General features: G+C 40.0%; 1 pseudogene; it reads left to right on the top strand.

The window, feature by feature from the left end:
* The first annotated feature begins 8,163 nt into the window (after nucleotides 1-8,163).
* LOC138078644 (lysozyme C-2-like) overlaps nucleotides 8,164-25,018 on the top strand; it is a 53,509-nt pseudogene continuing 36,654 nt past the window's right edge.

Below are 25,018 nucleotides of genomic sequence, written 5' to 3'. Positions count from 1 at the left end.
TGTTGGCAAAGTAATGTCTCTGCTTTTGAATATGCTATCTAGGTTGGTCATAACTTTCCTTCCAAGGAGTAAGCGTCTTTTAATTTCATGGCTGCAGTCACCATCTGCAGTGATTTTGGAGCCCAAAAAATAAAGTCTGACACTGTTTCCACTGTTTCCCCATCTATTTCCCATAAAGTGATGGGACCGGATGCCATGATCTTCGTTTTCTGAATGTTGAGCTTTAAGCCAAGTTTTTCACTCTCCTCTCTCACTTTCATCAAGAGGCTTTTTATTTCCTCTTCACTTTCTGCCATAAGGGTGGTGTCATCTGCATATCTGAGGTTATTGATATTTCTCCTGGCAATCTTGATTCCAGCTTGTGTTTCTTCCAGTCCAGCATTTCTCATGATGTACTCTGCATTTAAGTTAAATAAGCAGGGTGACAATATACAGCCTTGACGTACTCCTTTTCCTATTTGGAGCCAGTCTGTTGTTCCATGTCCAGTTCTAACTGTTGCTTCCTGACCCGCATACAGATTTCTCAAGAGGCAGGTTAGATGGTCTGGTATTCCCATCTCTTGAAGAATTTTCCACAGTTTCTTGTGATCCACACAGTCAAAGGCTTTGACATAGTCAATAAAACAGAAATAGATGTTTTTCTGGAACTTTCTTACTTTTTCCATGATCCAGTGGATGTTGGCAATTTGATCTCTGGTTCCTCTGCCTTTTCTAAAACCAGCTTGAACATCTGCAAGTTCACGGTTCATGTAATATCATTATGAATAGAATTCTCAGGGTAGGTGTAAGATTGTAGGCTTAATTTTACTTAGCTAAGTGATATCAGTTTTGTTTTTAACCCTAGGAAGGAAACAAAATGCCCCTTTCTGAATGCCACATATAGCATGGAATACTATACATTGCATTCAGAAAGGAGATATAAAGCAGATAAAACTCTTTCTGCCCTTTGAGAGTCAGAAAATAAGATAATACATACCCAACGATTACTGAAAATGACTGCAATGTGCAAAATTCCATGAGCACACAAAGAAAGAAAACCATGTGTTGTCTTGGAAGAAAGCAGTTGAAAGGACAAGTGCATACTGGCCACTTTCCCATGTGGTATTTTTAATGTAAGCATCAAATCAATTCCATTGGTGTTCCTCATTTTACAGATGAGGAAATAAATTTAGGAAGATTCAGTAGCAAAGCACTAATCCACTTAGGATCAGAAGAGCTGATCTAGAGCATGTGACAGTGGGACTTAGCGGCCATTACTTATACAGAAGACGGCGGGCGGCGTGAAGACTACAGATAAAGTATCAGAATCAACATCAGTACAGAAACCAGATATAAAGTAGCTAGTATTAAATCTAATGCAACATGTGCAAGCCCTTTTGGAGAAAGTTTTAAAACTTTAACGGAAGGCACTAATATAGACCCAAAGTCAACAGACATATCAAGTTCATGAACAGGAAAGTTTAATGTAGTAAGTATGACAATTCCCTCCAAAGTGACTTAGCATTAATGCAAAGCCTATTAAAATTCCAAGAGGTTTTTCACATCTTACTGGATATGACAGTCTAATTCTAAACTTTATATGGAATTAAAAGCAAATGATAACCAAGAAAGAGACAAGGGAAGAGTTGCTCCATCGCATATGAATACCTATAATAAGATAGTGCAGATTTTCTACAGGAATAAATAAATAGGCCATGGAACAATATAGAGGTATCAGAAACCATATGTATATGAAAAGTAGAGTTTAGGCTAAGATGGAAATTGCTATGAATTATACAGGAATAGAAAAATGGGATCTTAACCTAATACTACATATGAATATTAATTCTAAGTAGATTAAATGTGGACTTAATGGGAGAGGCAAGGCTAGACTATTAAGAAGGAAACACAGAAAAATAATTTTATGAGAATAAAATTATTATTTATTTTATAAAAATTAATTCTCTTTTAGAGAAAGATTTCTTAAGATGCAAGTACAAATCATAAAGGAAAATACTGAAAAATGTGAATAAATTAGACTAAGAACTTCTGTTAAAAGACACCACAAAGACAGAGAAAAGGCAAGCCCCAAAGTGGGCAAAGATACTTGAAACATAAAACTGACAAAGGATTAATATCAAGAATATATAATAAACTACAGATTTATAAGAGAACAGAAATTCAACAGAAAAATGGGCAACAGAAGCAAGTTACAGAAGAATTCACACGGTATTATTTTATTCGTCTGAAGTTCCAAAACAGGTAAAATTTTGAGTGTGTATTAGAGATTCCTATGTAAGGAAAATCGGAGAAGGCAATGGGACCCCACTCCAGTACTCTTGCCTGGAAAATCCCATGGGCGGAGGAGCCTGGTGGGCTGCTGTCCAGGGGTCGCAAAGAGTTGGACACAACTGAGCGACTTCTCTTTCACTTTTCACTTTCACAATTGGAGAAGGAAATGGCAACCCACTCCAGTGTTCTTGCCCGGAGAATCCCAGGGACGGGGGAGGCTGGTGGGCTGCCGTCTCTGGGGTCGCCCAGAGTTGGACACGACTGATGCAACTTAGCAGCAGCAGCAGCAGCAGCATGTAAGGAAAACAGTAGAAAAGATCAAAGAAATCATGAACAGCACTTAGCATAGTAGTTCTGGAGGCAGGGAGGCAGTGGAATGCGATGAAGGGAGAATGCCGCAGGAGGCTCCTAAGGTGGCATATCGTATTTGTTAATGGGAATGGTTTGAACTGTTAATGTACATTTTAGGTATATTTAATACACATTAAAATTTGGTAGAAATAGCCTATTGTTACATAAGTCCAGCTGAATTCTAGATCAAGCTACCATCATAACTTGATAATGCTTCTAACAAATGTTTAAGCTACTTAAGGTATATCTTCAAAAACATTACAAGTGCTACTTTGAAACAATTGATTTCATATTTAGATCTGAAGATTTGTTTGAGTATGAGTTAACTTGAAGGGGGAGATAGTCCATTGAGGCTGTGGCGGTAAGAGATAGATAATGTTATAACCAGTCTCCTGGTCTATCAGATTGTCAGCAAGAAGGAAAGAAGCATGTGTAGCTTGGAAAAGCATATTTTAAAACTACTATTGCTTTGATGTGTTTTATTTCAAACTTTCAAATAACATGAATGTAAAACATAAGGTTTATATATATCAGAAGTGAGCTTATGACACTACTTTCTCTCAGAACAGCCTTAAAATACAGTATGGCTTAAAGGAAGATGACTGCCTGGTCAGCAGTGTCCCAGGGCAATGGAGTGGGTGTTGGGAGAAGTGCAGTTACCAACAATGGTCAGTACCAAGATAAGCATTCTGAAATTTGAGTTACATGTGAGGCTACACAAAAGTACATTCTGTGTATTCGTTTTCTTAGATGGGATGCAGTGGGCGATACAATCAATGTATATGGATGTGGACAGAATAGTCACCCTCCCTCACTGAGCGGACTGTTCTGGAGTTTTCTGCCTCTAGAGCCATTGTGGGTGAGGTTCTGCACTTAGTAATATACCTGTGCCAAGCCATTTCTATCTTCTTTATGTGATGTGGTACATCCTTTTTTTCAAAAACTGTCGTGAAAAACAGCTATTCATGTTAACGTATTCCAGATTTTGGAATGATGACCTCAGTTGGAATCTGCTTTTTGAAGAAATTAGCTAAGATGGAGATGACCAGAACAAGACTTCTTGGGAGAGAATGGGGCCCTAGCATGTTGGAAGCACCTACCACTAGGTGGGCAGGCCAAGATGGGGGTTCAGTTCAGTTCAGTCACTCAGTCGTGTCCGACTCTTTGTGACCCCATGAATCACAGCACGCCAGGCCTCCCTGTCCATCACCAACTCCCGGAGTTCCCTCAGATTTACGTTCATTGAGTCAATGATGCCATCTAGCCATCTCATCCTCTGTCATCCCCTTCACTTCCTGCCCCCAATCCTTCCCAGCATCAAAGTCTTTTCCAATGAGTCAACTCTTCGCATGAAGTGGCCAAAGTACTGAAGTTTCAGCTTTAGCATCATTCCTTCCAAAGAAATCCCAGGGCTGATCTCCTTCATAATGGACTGGTTGGATCGCCTTGCAGCCCAAGGGACTCTCAAGAGTCTTCTCCAACACCACAGTTCAAAAGCATCAATTCTTCGGCACTCAGCTTTCTTCACAGTCCAACTCTCACATCCATACATGACCACAGGAAAAACCATAGCCTTGACTAGCTTTGACTAGTCGGCAAAGTAATGTCTCTGCTTTTTAATATACTATCTAGGTTGGTCATAACTTTTCTTCCAAGGAGTAAGCGTCTTTTAATTTCATGGCTGCAATCGCCATCTGCAGTGATTTTGGAGCCCAAAAAATAAAGTCTGACACTGTTTCCACTGTTTCCCCATCTATTTCCCATGAAGTGATGGGACCGGATGCCATGATCTTAGTTTTCTGAATGTTGAGCTTTAAGCCAACTTTTTCACTTTCCTCTTTCACTTTCATCAAGTCTTTTTAGTTCCTCTTCACTTTCTGCCATAAGGGTGGTGTCATCTGTATATCTGAGGTTATTGATATTTCTCCCGGCAATCTTGATTCCAGCTTGTGTTTCTTCCAGTCCAGCGTTTCTCATGATGTACTCTGCATATAAGTTAAATAAGCAGGGTGACAATATACAGCCTTGACGTACTCCTTTTCCTATTTGGAACCAGTCTGTTGTTCCATATCCAGTTCTAACTGTTGCTTCCTGACCTGCATACAGATTTCTCAAGAGGCAGGTCAGGTGGTCTGGTATTCCCGTCTCTTGAAGAATTTTCCACAGTTTATTGTGATCCACACAGTCAAAGGCTTTGGCATAGTCAATAAAACAGAAATAGATGTTTTTCTGGAACTCTCTTGCTTTTTCAATGATCCAGCAGATGTTGGTAATTTGATCTCTGTTTCCTCTGCCTTTTCTAAAACCAGCTTGAACATCAGGGAGTTCACGGTTCATGTATTGCTGAAGCCTGGCTTGGAGAATTTTGAGCATTTCTTTACTAGCATGTGAGATGAGTGCAATTGTGTGGTAGTTTGAGCATTCTTTTGCATTGCCTTGAAGCAGCAAAGGATAGTAGAATGAGGGAAGAGGAGAATGGTTGGAAATGGATTTTGGGATGTATTTGAATTGGTAGGGCTTTATAGGGAATGGTAAAGATTTTAGCTTTTACTCATGCTGTTCCAGGAAACGTGGAAGGGTATGAATAGAGGAGGGACAAAATCCCCCTTTCATCACTGGTTGCTATCTGAAGAAGAAGCTGTTAGGGAGCAGGTGTGGGAGCAGGCAGAACAATTGGAATGATTTTGCATCATTAGTGTAGGTTAGAAATTAAAGTGGTTTGATTGAGGTAATAGCAGTGATAAAGCAGTTAGACTGAATATATTTTAAGGATAAAGTCAACTTCATTTGTTGATGGACAAAAAGTGAATGTGAGAGAAATCAAGAATATCTCTATAGTAAAAAAAAAAAATGGAGTCATATTCTACTGAGATAAAGACTGGAGGGTAGGGTGGGAACGTTTTTGTCATGAGAGAAGGAATAAAAAGTTTTGTGCTGGGCATGTTGAGTTTGAGAAAATGATTAGACTACCAAGTGGACATAGCAAGTACTCATTTGTTTGTGCATATCTGGAATTCATGACAATTTTATGGCTAGAGATACAATTGTGTGTGGTATCAGTGTCTAAATAGTATTTAAAGCAGTGGGATTGGGTGAGATCACCAGGAGAAAGACAAATTATGTAAAAAAAGGTCAGCAGCCTGAACCATAGGGGACTCCTATGCCTAGAAATAGGTGAAATAGAATGATGCAACCAAAAAGACAGAGATAGCAACTTGTGAGGTAAGAGAACCTAAGAAGAAAGGAGGAGAGAAGGAAGAGAAGGATGAGGGTGAAACCAGGAGGACAAAAAGAGAGTGAGGGATAAAGAGGAAGGAAAGTAGAGGAAGCAAGAAGGTAGAGGGAAGGGAAAGTTGGGTGTCTCAGAAACCAAGTTTCACAAAATAGGGAGTGAAGTGTGTCACATGCTACTGAGGGTTTTGATAAAATGAAGACTGAATTGATCTTTTGGTCTGACATCTTTAATTCACTGGTGACATTGAGTGGAATGATTTTAATGGAATGTTGAAGATAAACTGATGACTGGAGTGAATTCAGGAGGAAATGGTTGGAGAGAAAGTTCTTAAAAGAGTAGTGTTGTAAAAAGCAAAGAAATGGGAAGTAACTAGAAGGGCATGTTATTATTCAGTGTATGTTGAGAGTCTTACACAAACTTACTGTCATGTTGTATTCAGGAATGGCCAAGCCACATTTAAAAGGTCATCATCCACATGTTACCTTGTATATAATTGAAGCCTCCACAAGAAGCCCAAAGTTTTACAAGATATCCACCTCCCAGTGAGCTACGACTGGTCAGGGAGTAGTGAGGGTATATAAAGTTTTCATATAATGACCTCATCAAGACTCCATAGACATAACAATGGAGCCTCCATTTGTTCTCACATAGTAAGCCTGTGTCCTCATAGGGGACTTGAAGGGCATAATGAACTTTTACTAGAATTTTGTGTCTATCTACTTAAGAAGAGCTTATGTTTGTAACAGTGCAAGCACTTGGCAGGGACACAAACTCTCACAATAACTCTGGTCTTACATATTACAGTCATACTTATACTATGGAGAAGTTGATTTGCCTCCATTTTCTTGGATGGAGAAGATCCCTTGGAAAAGGAAATGGCAACCCACTCCATTTTTCTTGCCTGAAAAATCCCATGCACAAAGGAGCCTGGTGGGCTACAGGCCATGGGGTTGCAGAGTCACACACAACTGAATGACTGAGCATGCACACAGATATACTCCTTATATATATTTATTTATTCAGGATAATTTGTGAGTCAGCATATGGAATTAGAATCTAGTTCTTTTTGGGAAATCATGTAGGTAGTTCTAATGATAGAATTTCTTTGTAGAAGTAGAGAATTATACTGGGCAATGAACTTGATAACTGAAAGAACCAAAGTGCCTTCTATCTTCCGTTTAGAACCAGCAAATAGATGGGGAAACAATGGAAACAGTGAGAGACTTTGTTTTTTTTTTGGGGGGGTTCCAAAGTCACTGCAGAAGGTGACTGCAACCATGAAATTAAAAAATGCTTGCTCCTTGGAAGAAAAGCTATGACCAACCTAGATAGCATGTTATAAAGCAGAGACATTACTTTGCCAACAAAGGTCCATCTAGTCAAAGCTACTAGGCTTTTCCAGTGGTCATGTATCAATGTGAGAGTTGAACTATAAAGAAAGCTGGGTGCAGAAGAATTGATGCTTTTGAACTGTGGTGTTGGACAAGACTCTTGAGAGTCCCTTGGACTGCAAGGAGATTCAACCAGTCCATCCTAAAGTAAATCAGTCCTGAATATTCATTGGAAGGACTGATGCTGAAGCTGAAACTCCAATACTTTGGCCACCTGATGTGAAGAACTGATTCCTTGGAAAAGACCCTGATGCTGGGAAAGATTGAAGGCAGGAGGAGAAGGGGATGACAGAGGATGAGATGGTTGGATGGATGGCATCACCAACATGATGGACATGAGTTGCTGAGTAGGCTCCTGGGTTGGTGATGGACAGGGAGGCCTGGCAGGCTACAGTCCATGGGATTGCAAAGAGTCGGACACGGCTAAGTGACTGAACTGAACTGAAAGGAACAAGGAGACAGGGGAGACACATTCTGTATTTGTTTCCCAGCACTGCTGTAACAGTGCACCACAAAAACAACAATGGAATATTACTGTCTTAAAAAGAAGGAAATGCTGTCATGGTGCAACATGAATAAACCTTGAGGATGTTACTCTGTGTTAAATAAGCCAGTCACAAAAGGAAAAGTACTGTATTACTCCACGTTCATGAAACATCTAGTTTAGTCCCCAGTGAAACTTATGATTCCAAATTTCCCATAAATATAATGGAAACAGAAAGTCGTTTCTATTGGTTGCCAGGAGCTTGCAGGAGAGGGAAATAGAAAGTTGTTTCTGGGTGGATATGAAGTTCACTTTTTTATGAAAAGTTCTAGAGACCTATGGCACAACAATGAATGTTGTGGATACAGTTAGTTGCAAAAAAAAAAAAAGTGGTAATAAAGGATTTTACTAGTTCCTGAGGGAGAGAAAGCATGACCCGCTCATCCAGCTCCTGCCCTGAGCTCTCCCCATCGTGGGCTGAGGCAGCTGGCTGGCCGACCTGCCAGCTGGGCACCTCTACTGTGGCCTTGGGTGCCACTGGCCCCAAGCTTGGCCCCTGCTCAGTGGAGTGAGTGAGCGGACGAGACTGGGTATGCGAAGGACCGCCAACCAGGCTTCCAGTGCCTTTCCTCGCCTCCCTGGACCTGGAGCCCCACCATCGATCTCCCCAAACTTCCTCCTCTTGCTACACTTTCTGCACTAGTCTTTCAGCCAAGGTGTCCATGGTGGAGGAAGATGGCAGAGTAGAAGGATGTGCACTCATCTTCTCATTTGAGAACTTCAAAATTACAACTCGCTGCTGAACAATTGTTGACAGGAGAATGTTGGATCCCACCAAAAAAAAAAAGATACCTCATGTCTAGGGGCAAAAGAGAAACCCCAGCAAGACAGTAGGAGGGGCAAAGTCGCATTTAGAGTTAAACCCCATATCTGCCAGAGACATTCAGAGGGCTCAAACAAACCTTGTGTGCACCAGGACTCAGAGACCTCACAGAGACTGAGCCAGATTGTGTTTGAGTGTCTCCTGCAGAGGTACAGGTCAGCAGTGGCCTGCTGCAGGGGCAGGGGCTCTGGGTGCAGCAGACCTGGGCATGACATAAGCCCTCTTAGAGGAGGTTGCTATTAACCCCACCACAGTGCTGCCAGAACTTACACAGGACTGGGGAAACAGACTCTTGGAGGGCACAAACAAAACCTTGTGTGCACTAGGACCCAGGAGAAAGGAGTAGAGATCCCCAAAGAGTCTGACCCAGACTTGCTCTTGAGTGTCTAGGAATCTCCAGCAGAGGCATGGGTCAGTGGTGGCCTGCTGCAGGATCGGGGGCACTTAGTGCAGCAATGCATGCATGGGACCTTTTAAAGGAGATTGCCATTATCTTCATTGTTACCATAGTTGGGCCTCAGGTCAAAGAACAGGGAGGGAACACAGCCCCACCCATCAACAGAAAATTGGATTAAAGATTTACTGAGCATAGCTCTGCCCATCAGAACAAGACCCAGTTTCCCCCTCAGTCAGTCTCTCCCATCAGGAAACTTCCATAAGCTTCTTATCCTTATCCATTAGAAGGTCAACAGAATGAAAGCCAAAATCAGAGAAAACTAATCAAACTGATCACATAGACCACAGCCTTGTCTAACTCAATGAAACTATGAGCCATGCTGTGTAGGACCACGGAAGACAGATAGGTCATGATGGAGAGGTCTGGCAAAATGTGGTCCACTGGGGCAGGGGATGGCAAACCACGTCAGTATTCTTGCCTTGAGCACCCCATGAACAGTATGAAAAGGCAAAAAGATAGGACACTGGAAGATGAACTCCCCAGGTCGGTAGGCGTCCAACATGCTACTGAAGATTGGTGGAGAAATAACTCCAGAAAGAATGCAGAGACGGAGCCAAAGCAAAAACAACACTCAGTTGTGGATGTGACTGGTGATGGAAGTAAAGTCTGATGCTGTAAATAGCAATATTGCATAGGAACCTGCAATATCAGGTCCATGAATCAAGGCAAATTGGAAGTAGTCAAACAGGAGATGTCAAGAGTGAACATTGACATTTTGGGAATCAGCGAACTAAAATGGACCGGAATTGGTGAATTTAACTCAGGTGACCATTATATCTACTACTGTGGGCAAGAATCCTTAGAAGAAATGGAGTAGCTGTCAGAGTCAATAAAAGAGTCTGAAATGCAGTACTTGGATGCAATCTCAAAAACGACAGATCAATCTGTTTGTTTCCAAGGCAAACCATTCACTATTACAGTAATGCAAGTCTATGCCCCAGCCAGTAATGCTTTTACTGAAGAAGCTGAAGTTGCATGGTTCTATGAAGACCTACAAGACCTTCTAGAACTAACACCCCCAAAAGATTTACTCTTCCTTATAGGGGACTGGAATGCAAGTCAAGAGATATCTGGAGTAACAGGCAAATTTGTCCTTGGAGTACAAAATGAAGCAGGGCAAAAGCTAACAGAGTTTTGTCAAGAGAATGCACTGGTCGTAGCAAACACCCTCTTCCAACAACACAAGAGAAGACTCTACACATGGACATCACCAGATGGTCAATACCAAAATCAGATTGATTATATTCTTTGCAGCCAAAGATGGAGAAGCTCTATACAGTCAGCAAAAACAAGACTGGGAGCTGACTGTGGCTCAGATCATGAACTCCTTATTACCAAATTCAGACTGAAATTGAAGAAAGCAGGGAAAACCACTAGACCATTCAGATATGACCTAAATCAAATTCCTTATGATTATACAGTGGAAGTGACAAATAGATTCAAGGGATTAGATCTGATAGAGTATCTGAAGAGCCATTGGTGGAGGTTCATGACATTGTACAGGCAGCAGTGATCAAGACCATCCCCAAGAAAAAGAAATGCAAAAAGGCAAAATAGTTGTCTGAGGAGGCCTTACAAATAGTTGAGAAAAGAAGAGAACCGAACGGCAAAGGAGAAAAGGAAAGATATACCCATTTGAATGCAGAGTTCTAAAGAATAGCACAGAGAGATAAGAAAGCCTTCCTCAGTGAGGAATGCAAAGAAACAGGAAAACAAAAGAATGGAAAGAATAGAGATCTCTTCAAGAAAATTAGAGATACCAAGGGAATATTTCATGCAAAGATGAGCACAATAAAGGACAGAAATGGTATGGATCTAACAGAAGCAGAAGATATTAAGAAGAGGTGGCAAGGATACACAGAAGGATTATCCAAAAAGATCTTCATGACCCAGATAACCATGATGGTGTGATCACTCACCTAGAGCCAGACATCCTGGAATATGAAGTCAAGTGGGCCTTAGGAAGCATCACTATGAACAAAGCTAGTGCAGGTGATGGAATTCCAGTTGAGCTATTTCAGATCCTAAAACATGATGCACTCAGTGTGTCAGCAAATTTGGAAAACTCAGCAGTAGCCACAGGACTGGATAAGGTCAGTTTTCATTCCAATCCCAAAGAAAGGCAATGCCAAAGAATGTTCAAACCACCACACAATTGCACTCATCTCACATGCTAGCAAAGAAATGCTCAAATTCTCCAAGCCAGGCTTCAACAGGATGTGAACTGTGACCTTCCAGATGTTCAAACTGGTTTTAGAAAAGGTAGAGGAACCAGAGATCAAATTGCCAACATCCGCTGGATCACCAAATCAGCAAGAGAGTTCCAGAAAAACATCTACTTCGGCTTTATTAACTATGCCAAAGCCTTTGACTGTGTGGATCACAACAAACTGTGAAAAATTCTTCAAGAGATGGGAATATCAGACCACCTGACCTGCTTCCTGAGAAATGCGTATGCAGGTCAGGAAACAACAGAGCTGGACATGGAACAACACATTGGTTCAAAATCGGGAAAGGAGTACATCAAGGCTGTATATTGTCACCCTGTTTATTTAACTTATATGCAGAGTACATCATGTCAAATGCCAGGCTGGTGAAGCACAGGCTGGAATCGAGATTGCTGGGAGAAGTATCAGTAACCTCAGATATGCAGATGACACCACCCTTATGGCAGAAAGCAATGAACTAAAGAGCCTCTTGATGAAAGTGAAAGAGGAGAGTGAAAAAGTTGGATTAAAACTCAACATTCAGAAAACTAAGACCATGGCATCAGGTCCCATCACTTCATGGCAAATAGATGGGGAAAGAATGGATACAGTGGCAGACTTTACTTTCTTGGGCTTCAAAGTCACTGCAGATGGTGATTGCAGCCATGAAATTAAAAGACTGCTTGCTTCTTGGAAGAAAAACTATGACCAACCTAGGCAGCATATTAAAAAGCAAAGACATTACTTTACTAGCAAAGGTTCGTGTAATCAAAGCTATGGGTTTTCCAGTAGCCGTGTATGGATGTGAGAGTTGGACTATAAAGAAAGCTGGGTGCCAAAGAATTGATGCTTTTGAAGTGTGGTGTTGGAGAAGACTCTTTCTTTGAGTCCCTTGGATGTAAAGAGATCCAACCAGTCCTTCCTAAAGGAAATCAGTCCTGAATATTAATTGGAAGGACTGATACTGAAGTTGAAACTCCAATACTTTGGCCACCTGATGCAAAGAACTGACTCATTTGAAAAGACGGTGATGCTGGGAACGATTGAAGGTGGGAGGAGAAGGGGCGACAGAGGATGAGATGGTTGGATAGCATCACTGACTCAATGGACATGAGTTTGAGTAAGCTCCGGGAGTTGGTGATAGACAGGTAAGCCTGTCATGCTGCTGTCCATGAAGTCACAAATGGTCAGAGACGACTGAGTGACTGAACTGAACTGTATGAACTTTTATGAACCACACTGTAAAAATAAGCATGAGCTTACATAGATATAAACAAATAAGCTGAATTTATGGGTGAACTGAGAAGGAATGGGTTATTGGCATACTTTCAAATATCTCTGCACAAAGTACTTACTAATGATCAAGGGGAAAACAGTTTTATATTGGAAGTGCCTTACAGACACTGTCTTAATTGAAGCGATCAAAGTGATTATCATCAGTAATGGGACAAATGAAAGCCATGTGCTAATTGATAGGATTCATTGAAAAGAATACAACCTAGTATCTGTAATATTCCTGCCAAAGATACACAACCTGAATCTAGTCATGAGGAAAAGTCGACTAACTGAAATTGAGGGACATTTCTACAAAATAAATTACTGTGATTTTAAAATTGTCAAAGTCATAAAAGTCAAGAAATACTTAGGAACTGTTATAGCCTGAATGGACTAAAGAGACATTGGCAAAGTCAATGTGAGATAGTGAATAGTAAATTGGATTCTTTTTCTCTAAACATAATAATTATAAACACTTGAATTGGGTTTGAGTTGGTAGTAAAGTATCAGTGTTCTCTAATTTTGATTGTGGTTATGTAGGAGAATGTTGTTGTTTCTAAGAATACAGCTCAGGAAACACAAACCAGGGCTCTGTAACAACCTAGAGTTGTGGGATGGGGAAGGAGGTGGGAGGGATGTTCAAGAGGGAGGGGACATTGGTATACCTACAGCTGATTCATGTTGATGTTTGGCAGAAACTAACACAATACTCTAAAGCAATTATCCTTCCGTTAAAAGTAAATAATTTGATAAGAATACACCTAATATAATGGGCAGATGACACCACCCTTATGGCAGAAAGTGAAGAGGAACTAAAAAGCCTCTTGATGAAAGTGAAAGAGGAGAGTGAAAAAGTTGGCTTAAAGCTCAACATTCAGAAAACGAAGATCATGGCATCTGGTACCATCACTTCATGGGAAGTAGTTGGCGAAACAGTGTCAGACTTTCTTTTTCTGGGCTCCAAAATCACTGCAGATGGTGATTGCAGCCATGGAATTAAAAGATGCTTACTCCTTAGAAGAAAAGTTATGACCAACCTAGATAGCATATGCAAAAGCAGAGACATTACTTTGCCAACAAAAGTCAAGGCTATGGTTTTTCCAGTGGTCATGTATGGATGTGAGAGTTGGACTGTGAAGAAGGCTGAGCGCCAAAGAATTGATGCTTTTGAACTGTGGTGTTGGAGAAGACTCTTGAGAGTCCCTTGGGCTGCAAGGAGATCCAACCAGTCCATTCTAAAGGAGATCAGTCCTGGGTGTTCATTGGAAGGAATGATGCTGAAGCTGAAACTCCAATACTTTGTCTACCTCATGAGAAGAGCTGACTCATTGGAAAAGACTCTGATGCTGGGAGGGATTGAGGGCAGGAGGAGAAGGGGATGACAGAGGATGAGATGGCTGGATGGCATCACCAACTCGATGGACATGAGTTTGGGTAAACTCCGGGGGTCGGTGATGAACAGGGAGGCCTGGTGTGCTGTGATTCATGGGGTTGCAAAGAGTTGGACACGACTGAGCGACTGAACTGAACTGAACTGAATATAATGGACATTAGTTCAGCAATTCATTCTGACATGATTCAGGAAAAATAGTTCTTTATAATATTCTCTTTAAACTTTCCTGTAAATTTATGCTTGTCTAAAAATTGTAATTGTTTATTTGAGCTTTATCAACTTTTAGAAAAAAACATGTTGCACTTTCTTTTTTTGTTTTTTTTTTTTGGGTCCATGGATGAAATTTATTTATTTATTTATTTATTTATTTATTTATTTAATTTTAAAATCTTTAATTCTTACATGTGTTCCCAAACATGAACCCCCCTCCCACCTCCCTCCCCATAACATCTCAGTGGGTCATCCCCATGCACCAACCCCAAGCATGCTGTATCCTGCATCAGACAGGGACTGGCGATTCAATTCTTACATGATAGTATACATGATAGAATGCCATTCTCCAAAATCATCCCACCCTCTCCCTCTCCCTCTGAGTCCAAAAGTCCGTTATACACATCTGTGTCTTTTTTCCTGTCTTGCATACAGGGTCGTCATTGCCATCTTTCTAAATTCCATATATATGTGTTAGTGTAAAGCCACAGTCATCAAAACAGTATGGTACTGGCACAAAGACAGACATATAGATCAATGGAACAAAATAGAAAGCCCAGAGATAAATCCACACACATATGGACACCTTATCTTTGACAAAGGAGGCAAGAATATACAATGGAGTAAAAACAATCTCTTTAACAAGTGGTGCTGGGAAAACTGGTCAACCACTTGTAAAAGAATGAAACTAGATCACTTTCTAACACTGCACTTTCTTTATTGTCAATTTTCTCTTCAAATCTTTGAAAATATAGTTCAGAGACCTTAGCATGTTTTTGAACTCCTGCTGCAATGTTTGAACAGTTTTATCATGGGTAGATCATCTAAGTTGGCATGCATGTTTAAAATACTTCATCTGCCAGATGGACCTGAAAAGAACACAAATAATAGTTGCAAAATGTTGAATCCAACTCAACAAATCCCAGTAGTGAAGAAGTGACATTTTCTTCAATGAATTTAAAGAAACTAGACAGAGCACATGTGTACTTGTTCATGTCTTAAAAGAATACTTTTTCACATCTTTCACTATAGCTTTCTTATCATAAAACTGATCACAAATGTCATTCAACAACAGGTTCAAATCACCCAGGAGTTGCCCCACTCTGTTGAATAAAGCCACAGCTGGTTTTCAGTTGATAAGGAAGTTAAAAATCACTCATAAGGGTTTCTGTATTAACCATATTACACAGCAATCAACCACTGAGCAGGGCTGTCACATCTTAACATCTCCAGTAATGGGCTATTATTCGCTGTCTAATTTCTCTTATTTACCACCTAATTTCATACATGTTTTCTGATTCTAAAATTAATTTTTATTAACATGATTTGGATAAATGTTAAATTAGCTTTTCTCATTTTAGTATTTTCTCAAATGCTCCTGGATTGAAAGCAGCAGCTATTTTGATAATTCCTATGAAATATTTGTTATTTAAGAATGCCAGTGTTCATTATGAACTCTAAAAGAAAATAGTTTTGCTTTAAAATCTTTTTTAAAAATACAGTTGGCTTCCTTTTTTTGTTGTTTTTTTTTAGTTTATTTGGCTGCAATGAGTCTGTTTCTTCTTGCAGTATCTTCAGTTGTGGCATGCAGGCTTGTTCCTTGACAAGGGATCAAACTCGGGCCCCCTGAATTGGGAACACGGAGTCTTAATCACTGGACTGCCAAGGAAGTGCTTTTTGCTTTAAAATTTTAATAGCTGCAACCATTAGCACTTTAGAATAATAATGTTCTTTTTTTGATCAGTGTTAAGACTTTGGTCTAAGGGCATTTTTATTTGATTTATGAGTAAACCAAAAAAAAGAAAACATAAGAAGACAAGAAAATGAATGTAATGTAATGGCCCCTATTGGATCCTGGAACAGAAAAAGAACATTAGTGGGAAAACTAGTGGGATCTAAATAAAGCCTAGAGTTTAGTTAGTAATAATCTATTAATGTCTATATCTTATGTAACTCTGTTTATCAAAACTAAGAAACTGACACTGGGGAAACTTAGTGATGGAACTGTTTGCACTATTTTTGCAACTTTTCTGTAAGTATAGAAAAATGTTTTAAAGGCACAAAGGCAATTTAAAGGTAGTGGAGAAAGGATAGCCTTTTAACAAGTGGTGGTGGAACAACTAGACATCTGTATGCAAAAAAAATGAACTTGAATCAGTACTGCACACTGCATACAGAAAATAACTCAAGGCAGATTTTAGATCTAAATAAAAAACCTAAAACTGTAGAACTTTAAGAAGAAAAATAAGAGAAAATCTTGTGACCTGTTAGGCAAAAATTTCTTAGATACAAAAGCAAAAGCACAATAAAAAAAAACAACAAATAAATAACTTGATATTTAACATAATTTATAAAACTTATGCTTTAAGAAAAACACTGCTAAGATAATGAAAAGATTGGAAGAAAATCTTTTCAAAGCACATGCCTGGTGAAGGAACAAGAGGAATCTTTTGGAAGTGAAGAATATGTTCATTCTTTTGACTGTGGTGATGACCTCATGAGTGTATGAATACATAAAAATGTATCAAATTGTATGCTTTAAAAAATGTGTAGTTTATTGTATGTTATTTACACCTCCATAAAACTGTTAAAACATTTCTTTAAAAATAAAATTATTCTTTACTTTTGGCTGTGCTTGTTCTTTGCTGCTGTCCTTGGGCTTTCGATAGTTGCAGCAAGCTGGGGGTTACTCTCCAGTTGCAGTGTCAGGCTTCTCGCTGAAGGGACTTCTCTCGTGGAGCAAGGGCTCTGTGCCACATGGGCTGTAAGGGCACTTGGTCCCCAAGGCATGCAGGCTCGGTAGTTGTGGTACCTGGGCTTAGTTGCCCAGCAGATGTGAAATCTTCCCACACCAGGAATCGAACCCATGTCCTCTGCATTGGCAGGCAGATTCTTATCCACTGAACCACAAGGAAAGTCTTGGGTTTTTTCTTTTGTTTACTTATTCAATTGGCTGCATTTGGTCCTAGCTGTGGCATGTAGGCTTAATTGATCTGCAGCAGGTGGGATCTTAGTTCCCTGACCAGAGATCGAACCTGAGTCCCCCACATTGCAAGGTGGATTTTTTTTTAATTAAAATTTGTATTTTATTTTATTAAAAAAATTCACAGTGCTTTACAATTTTCAGCAGTTTCACACACATTTCATACAATCCCATAATAACCTTTTTAAAATTCCCTACTCCAGTGTTACCCTTCCTCCTTCCCTCTCCCCACTGGTAACCACTACTTTGTTCTCTGTGAGTCTGCTTCTTTTTTGGCAAGGTGGATTCTTAACCACTGGACAACAAGAGAAGTTCTTTTGTTGTTGTTGTTTGTTTTCTTAAAAATGAACTAAGGAGAAATTCAGATAAAAAGCTAATCGAGTATGAGCACTGCCACTACTGAAGCACACGTGCCCTAGAGCCCATGCTCCGCAACAAGAGAGGCTCAGTTCAGTCACTCAGTAAAGTCCGACTCTTGCAACCCCGTGGACTGCAGCACACCAGGCTTCCCTGTCCATCACCACCTCCCAGAACTTGCTCAAACTCATGTCCATCAAGTCAGTGATGTCATCCAACTGTTTCATCCTCTGTGGTCCCCTTCTTCTGACTTCAGTCTTTCCCAGCAACAGGGTCTTTTTCAATGAGTCCATTCTTCACATCAGGTGGCCAAAGTATAGGAGTTTCAGCTTCAGTATCAGTCCTTCCAAGGAATATTCAGGACTGATTTCCTTTAGGATGGGCTGGTTGGATCTCCTTGCAGTCCAAGGGACTCTTGAGAGAGTCTTCTCCAACACCACAACTCAACAGCATCAATTCTTCAGCCCTTAGCTTTCTTTATAGTCCAACTCTCACATCCGTACATGACTACTGGAATAACCATAACTTTTACTAGATGGACCTTTGTTGGTAAAGTAATGTCTCTGCTTTTTAATATGCTGTTTAGTTTGGTCATAGTTTTTTTTTTTTTTTTTCCCAAAGAGTGAGCATCTTAATTTCGTGGCTGCAGTTACCATCTGCAGTGATTTTGGAGCCCCCCAAAATAAAGTCTATCACTGTTTCCATTGTTTCCCCATATATTTGCCCTGAAGTAATGGGACCGGATGCTATGATCTTAGCTTTTTGAGTGTTGAGTTTCACTCTCCTTTCTCACTTTCATCAAAAGGCTCTTTAGTTCTTCACTTTCTGCTATAAAGGTGGTGTCATCTATGTATCTGAGATTATTGATATTTCTCCTGGCAATCTTGATTCCAGCTTGTGCTTCATCCAACCCAGCATTTTGCATGATATACTCTGCAAATAAGTTAAATAAGCAGAGTGACAATGTACAGCCTTGATGTACTCCTTTCCCATTTGGAACCAGTCTGTTGTTCCATGTCCATTTCTAACTCTTGCTTCTTGACCTGAATGCAGATTTCTCAGGAGGCAGGTAAGGCAGTCTGATATTCCCATCTCTTAAAGAATGTTCCAGTTTGTTGTGATCCACACAGTCAAAGGCTTTGGTGTAGTCAATAAAGCAGAAGTACAAGAGGTTACTGCTACTGAAAAAACCTTCCTTCCAACCTCCATTGGGGGCTAGAAAGAAAAATTTCCCATGAACACTGGAACATTCTGTAAATTCCCCGCCGCCCCCCCTCCCCCCTCCCCCCCCCCCTGCCCAGCAAATGCTTTTTATTTTGAGCATGTGGTACATAATAGGAAAGTGACCAATTTTGGAGTGATACCAAGCACAGACCTAATCTTTAGTAAATTTCAAAAGAAGTTTAGCTTATAATCAGTAATGTTATTTCCAGGAATCTCTGTTTTCAAAGGCTGTAACTGGAAGTCTTCTGGAGACTTCACCATGACTACATGCCCCATTGTGTACGTGTGATACAAAAGGAATGCACTATGCTGTACATTTCCTTAGACATTAAAAAGATATATATATACAATAGATACTGAGTCAGGATTATTTAAAACTTACATGCATGCTAAGTCGCTTCAGTCGTGTCCGACTCTTTGTGACCCCATGGACTGTATACAGTTATAATGTCAGGCTCCTATGTCCATGGGATTCTCCAGGCAAGAATACTGGAGTGGGTTGCTATACCCGCCTCCAGGGGATCTTCTCAATCCAGGAATAAAACCCTTGTCTCTCACATCTCCTCCATTCGCAGTCAGGTTCTTTACCACTAGAGCCACCCAAGAAGCCCTAAAACACACATATAATGTACATAAAGAATGATACTCCAGTTTGAGAAGCAGAAGTAGGTATTGCCAGCTCCAGTTTCTGCTAAGAATTGAGGACATTATATGATACTAAGGAAAAATAGGGTGGTCTTGAAAAGAGGAAGTGTTATCTGTCTGTAACTGTCAGGGGTTCTCTAGAAATGAGAGTAGTTGATGTGTCCTTCATTTCCAAAGTTCTGAAACCTTGGTCTCATCAGCAGCATTCTTCTCTTCTCCCACTTGTCTTCCTGTTCTGGTCTTGTAAATAACACAGTGTAAGTGTTGTTTTAGGATTCTGTGGGTTCGGGTGTTGGTGGTTCTCCCTCTTGGTTCTGTGTCTACTCCTGTGTTTGTGTTTTGATCTCTTTTTCTTCATCCATAATTTCTTGACAATTGAAGTAGAAAATTTTTTCTCTTACTAACTTTAGTGTTAAATCATACCTTCTAAATTGGCTTGAGTATATTGGCATAAGTAATCTTTTATCTCAAACATATGGCCTTATTTCTAATTATTCTGGAGACCTAAGTTGACTCTTTATTTAAAAAGTGATTCTGTCTTTGAAATTCTAGGTTACCTTTTGTAATTTTTACCTCAAGTTGGAGAAGCACATCATTCTGTAGTATGTTGCTAGTATTTATTTGTAAGCTTGGATTACTTCCCTGTATCATTTGTTATATCAAAACATTATTGTAACGCAGGTGATCAAGAGAGAAGAATAACACCTTAATTGTAGGTGGAGTATACTTATATACAGGAATTTACCAATTTTGTTGAATGTCTACACTATACACATGAATGTCCTTCTTTCTGAGAGGGCGGAGGAGAAACCTCAAAGGGGCATAAGACCTCAAGCACCTCATCATGATGAATCTGAGGACAACATGACAGGAAACCTCAGAACAGACAGTAAAGTCATAGATTATGCGTGATTGACAGATGTCTGCCACAAACTCTGTGTTCTCTGAACTCAAGGTTGGCATACTCTGGACGAAGAGTGGGTTGGAGGGAAGAGAAACTGGAGGGAAAGAGACTACTTAGAAAGCCAAGTCAGGCCAAGTCAGTAGTCCTGGCATGAAATTCAGATCTAAACCAGATAACATCGAGGATATTTGACTTGCAGTGGATTAAATTTTTTACATGAGGAAGGTAATTTTAAGTGTAATTTTTCTATATTTAGGTTTATTTTATTCCCATTATTTTTCACAAAAATTAGTCATGTGGGTACATATGTGAGTGTGTATAAATTTTCTCATTAGAAGATGCATACATATGAGGAAAAGTAGAAGTATCCTAACTTCCTAGATGTTACATCATTCATTCATTTTTAAAAAGCAAGTTAGACGGACCTTTGTTGGCAAAGTAATGTCTCTGCTTTTGAATATGCTATCTAGGTTGGTCATAACTTTCCTTCCAAGGAGTAAGCGTCTGAGTTAATGCATGTAAAACAACACTCTTTAAAAGACATCTTTACACATGTTTTTCTTCCTTCTCACTCCATTCACTCTTTTTTTTTTTTAATTTTATTTTTACTTTATTTTACTTTACAATACTGTATTGGTTTTGCCATACATTGATATGAATCCACCACGGGTGTATACAAGCTCCCGACCCTGAATCCCCCTCCCACCTCCCACCCCATATCATCTCTCTGGATCATCCCCATGCACCAGCCCCAAGCATCCTGTATTCTGTATCAAACATAGACTGGCACTTTGTTTCTTACATGATAGTATACATGTTTCAATGCAATTCTCCCAAATCATCCCACCCTCTCCCTCTCCCTCAGAGTCCAAAAGTCTGTTTTATACATCTGTGTCTCTTTTGCTGTCTCGCATACAGGGTCATCATTACCATCTTTCTAAATTCCATATATATGTGTCAGTATACTGTGTTGGTGTTTTTCTTTCTGGCTTAGTTCATTCTGTATAATTGGCTCCAGTTTCATCCATCTCATTAGAACTGATTCAAATGTGTTCTTTTTAATGGCTGAGTAATACTCCATTGTGTATATGTACCACTGCTTTCTTATCCATTCATCTGCTGATGGACATCTAGGTTGTTTCCATGTTTTGGCTATTATAAACAGTGTTGTGATGAACATTGGGGTACACGTGTCTCTTTCAATTCTGGTTTCCTCGGTGTGTATGCCCAGCAGTGGGATTGCTGGGTCATAAGGCAGTTCTATTTGCAATTTTTTAAGGGATCTCCACACTGTTTTCCATAGTGGCTGTACTAGTTTGCATTCCCACCAACAGTGTAAGAGGGTTCCCTTTTCTCCACATCCTCTCCAGCATTTATTGCTTGCTGACTTTTGGATATGGTTTTTCCAGTGGTCATGTATGGATGAGAGAGTTGGACTGTGAAGAAACTTGAGCGCCAAAGAATTGATGCTTTTGAACTATGGTGTTGGAGAAGACTCTTGAGAGTCCCTTGGACTGCAAGGAGATCCAACTAATCCATTCTGAAGGAGATCAGCCCTGGGTGGTCTTTGGAAGGACTGATGCTAAAGCTGAAACTCCGGTACTTTGACCACCTCATGCGAAGAGTTAACTCATTGGAAAAGACTTTGATGCTGGGAGGGATTGGGGGCAGGAGGAAAAGGGGATGACAGAGGATGAGATGGCTGGATGGCATCAACGACTCGATGGATGTGAGTCTGAGTGAACTCCAGGAGTTGGTGATGGACAGGGAGGTCTGGCGTGCTGCACTTCATGGGGTCTCAAAGAGTTGGACACGACTGAGCAACTGAACTGAACTGAACTGAACTCATTTTATTCTCTCAATAGCCTTATGGAATAGGTACTCTTGTTATTCTCATCTTACACATGAAGTAATTTGCCCAAGGTCACACAGCTACTAAGTGCTTGAGTTGGGATTTGAACCCAGGTCACTGTAATTCTTAAGCCCATGCTCTTAACTGCTATTCAATATGGCAAGGTACATAGCACAAGATAAAGTACAGATTTTGATGTTCACTGATTCATTCATTTAATGTATAAGAGTTAAATCACACAATAAATTCTTAGATGTTTATCTAACCCAGAAGCAATTTTTTAATATGTGAAAAACTAGATTTTTGTTCAAAATCTGGTATTTATAATAGAGGAATGAAATGCTAATAAATTTCTCAAATATTAAAAAAAAAATAAAAAAATAAAAAGCAAGTTAGAGTTTATCATTCTATATGTTCATATAGCATTTTTAATTTACTAAGTTATTCTTTAATTGAAGATCCTTTTGAATTGACAATCAAGAAAACTATTTCCCAAAATAAAAGTGTAAGGCACCAATACTAGCCCTTATCATCTTTGGGTCAGGTCACGTGAGACCATGTGAAAATGGTCCTATGTTTGTGAGTTCAGTTCCTATTTGACTGAGTTGGAAATAGACCACTCACATGCCAGCAACCAGCCAACTCAGAGAGGTATGAAGTTGACTTGAGGTGAGGGGTTGGGCTGAAAAATGTGTGGCTGCATCTTAAACAAGTTGGAGTGATGTCAAAGGGAGAACAGAATCATCTTTAATTCAGTGTGTACAGATAAATTGTTGTTAATAAGATTAGCATATTATCTTATTTGCTTCCTAAGGGGAGAAATAAAATGTTTGTTTGCTGAGTGGGACAAAAATACAACCCAAGTACATGAACTTATTCCCCTATTTGCAACAATTTATTCTCTCTCCCAACACTTTGTGATGTTACCAGAGCTGATTTATAGATTGAAATCACTGCTTTCTAGTTCAGTGAGAGAAATTTAATGATCTTGCCGTTGCACTGACATATATAAAAGGATCAAACCAATCCTTAAACCCAAAAGTCATACTTAATAGAGAAATGAAATCAGAATACTCTTATAGAAAGAGGAAACTAAAACAGGAACATTTCCATCTCTTTGTAAATAGGATTATGTTTTATCACATGTTTGAAAAATTGGTTACCTATTTCATGATAGTTTCTCAATGATGAACGCCCACTTTTTGTGCAAATTGAGAAATGATTTTTGTAACCCGACACATATGGAAAGGGAAATATTTGTTCACAATGTGAAAAGAAGTGAAATCCACCCTAAGTTCTGATTGCATTGACCCTGGAAATTTAAGGGCTTCCCTCATAGCTCAGATGGTAAAGAATCCACCTGCAATGCAGGAGACCCCAGTTCAATTCCTGGGTTGGGAAGATCTGCTGGAAAAGGGATAGGCTACCTACTCCAGAATTCTTGGGCTTCCCTTGTGGCTCAGATAGTAAGGAATCTTCCTGCAATGTGGGAGGCCTGGGTTCAATTCCTGGGTTGGGAAGATCTCTTGGGAAAGGGAAAGACTATATAGTATTCTGGCCTAGAGAATTCCATGGACTCTATAGTCCATGGAGTCGCCAAGAGTCGGACACGACTGAGCAACCTTCACTGGAAATTTAAATACAACAGATATAATAGTGCACAGGAAGTATGCACAAAGAAATCAAAAGCTTTCCATAATTGTCAGTTGTAGATACATTAAGAATATTGATTTTAAGGGGCTCCTTTAGTGGTATAAAGCTGAGCGCCAAAGAATTGATGCTTTTGAACTGTGGTGTTGGAGAAGATTCTTAGTCCCTTGGACTGCAAGGAGATCCAACCAGTCCATCCTAAAGGAGATCAGTCCTGGGTGTTCATTGGAAGGACTGATGCTGAAGCTGAAACTCCAATATTTTGTCTACCTCATGCGAAGAGTTGACTCATTGGAAAAGACTCTGATGCTGGGAGGGATTGAGGGCAGGAGGAGAAGGGGATGACAGAGGATGAGATGGCTGGATGGACATGAGTTTGGGTAAACTCTGGGAGTTGGTGATGGACAGGGAGGCCTGGCATGCTGCGATTCATGGGGTCACAAAGAGTCGGACACGACTGAGCGACTGAACTGAACTGAACTTAGTGGTCCAGGGGTTAAAAATCTGCCTGTCAATGCAGGGGACATGTGTTGGATCCCTGGTCTGGGAGGATCCCACATGCCACTGAGCAACTAAACCCCTGCGCCACAACTACTGAGCCCACACACTAGAGCCTAGAAGCTGCAGCTACTGAAACCAGAGTTCCTAGAACCATGTGGTACAAGAGAAGCCATGTCAACGAGAGGCCCAAGCATCACAACTAGGGAGTAGCCCCCACTCACTGCAAGTAGAGAAAGGCCACATGTAGCAGTTAAGACCCAGAACAGCCTGAAATAAATAAATAAGAAACATCTCTGATTAAGAAAAAAAAAAGAATACTGATTTTTAAATAGTCTCTGATTGTTTAATGGTATTGCCTGAAGTTAGATGAAACTCTTAGAGGAAAATCAGACTTAAAAAAAAAAAAACATAAAATGAGTTGGCACAACTATATTAGGAACTAAAATCAGCAAGAGGTAGACAAAGAAGTCATAGTGTGTTAAGGGCTGAGAATAGTGTTGCATTGGAATTTCTTCCCGTTCATTTGAACTTCAAGGTAACGAGGAAAACTGAAAAGACCATGGACCTGACCTGAATCTAACTCCCAGCTCTCCCACTCACTATCTATATGTCTTTGGGCAGGTGACTTTTCTTCTCTGGAGGCATAGTTTTTCATTTATAAAATGAACATAATACCTATCTTTAAGACCCCTGTAAGAATTATAAATAATGTTTATTAAGTGGCTAACACTCTGCAAGCATTTGA

This window comes from Capricornis sumatraensis, chromosome 4, assembly GCF_032405125.1.
Source record: "Capricornis sumatraensis isolate serow.1 chromosome 4, serow.2, whole genome shotgun sequence".
Classification (NCBI taxonomy): Eukaryota; Metazoa; Chordata; class Mammalia; order Artiodactyla; family Bovidae; genus Capricornis; species Capricornis sumatraensis.
The sequence above is the reverse complement of the archived record's forward strand: the minus strand, read 5'-3'. Positions and strand labels throughout refer to the sequence as shown.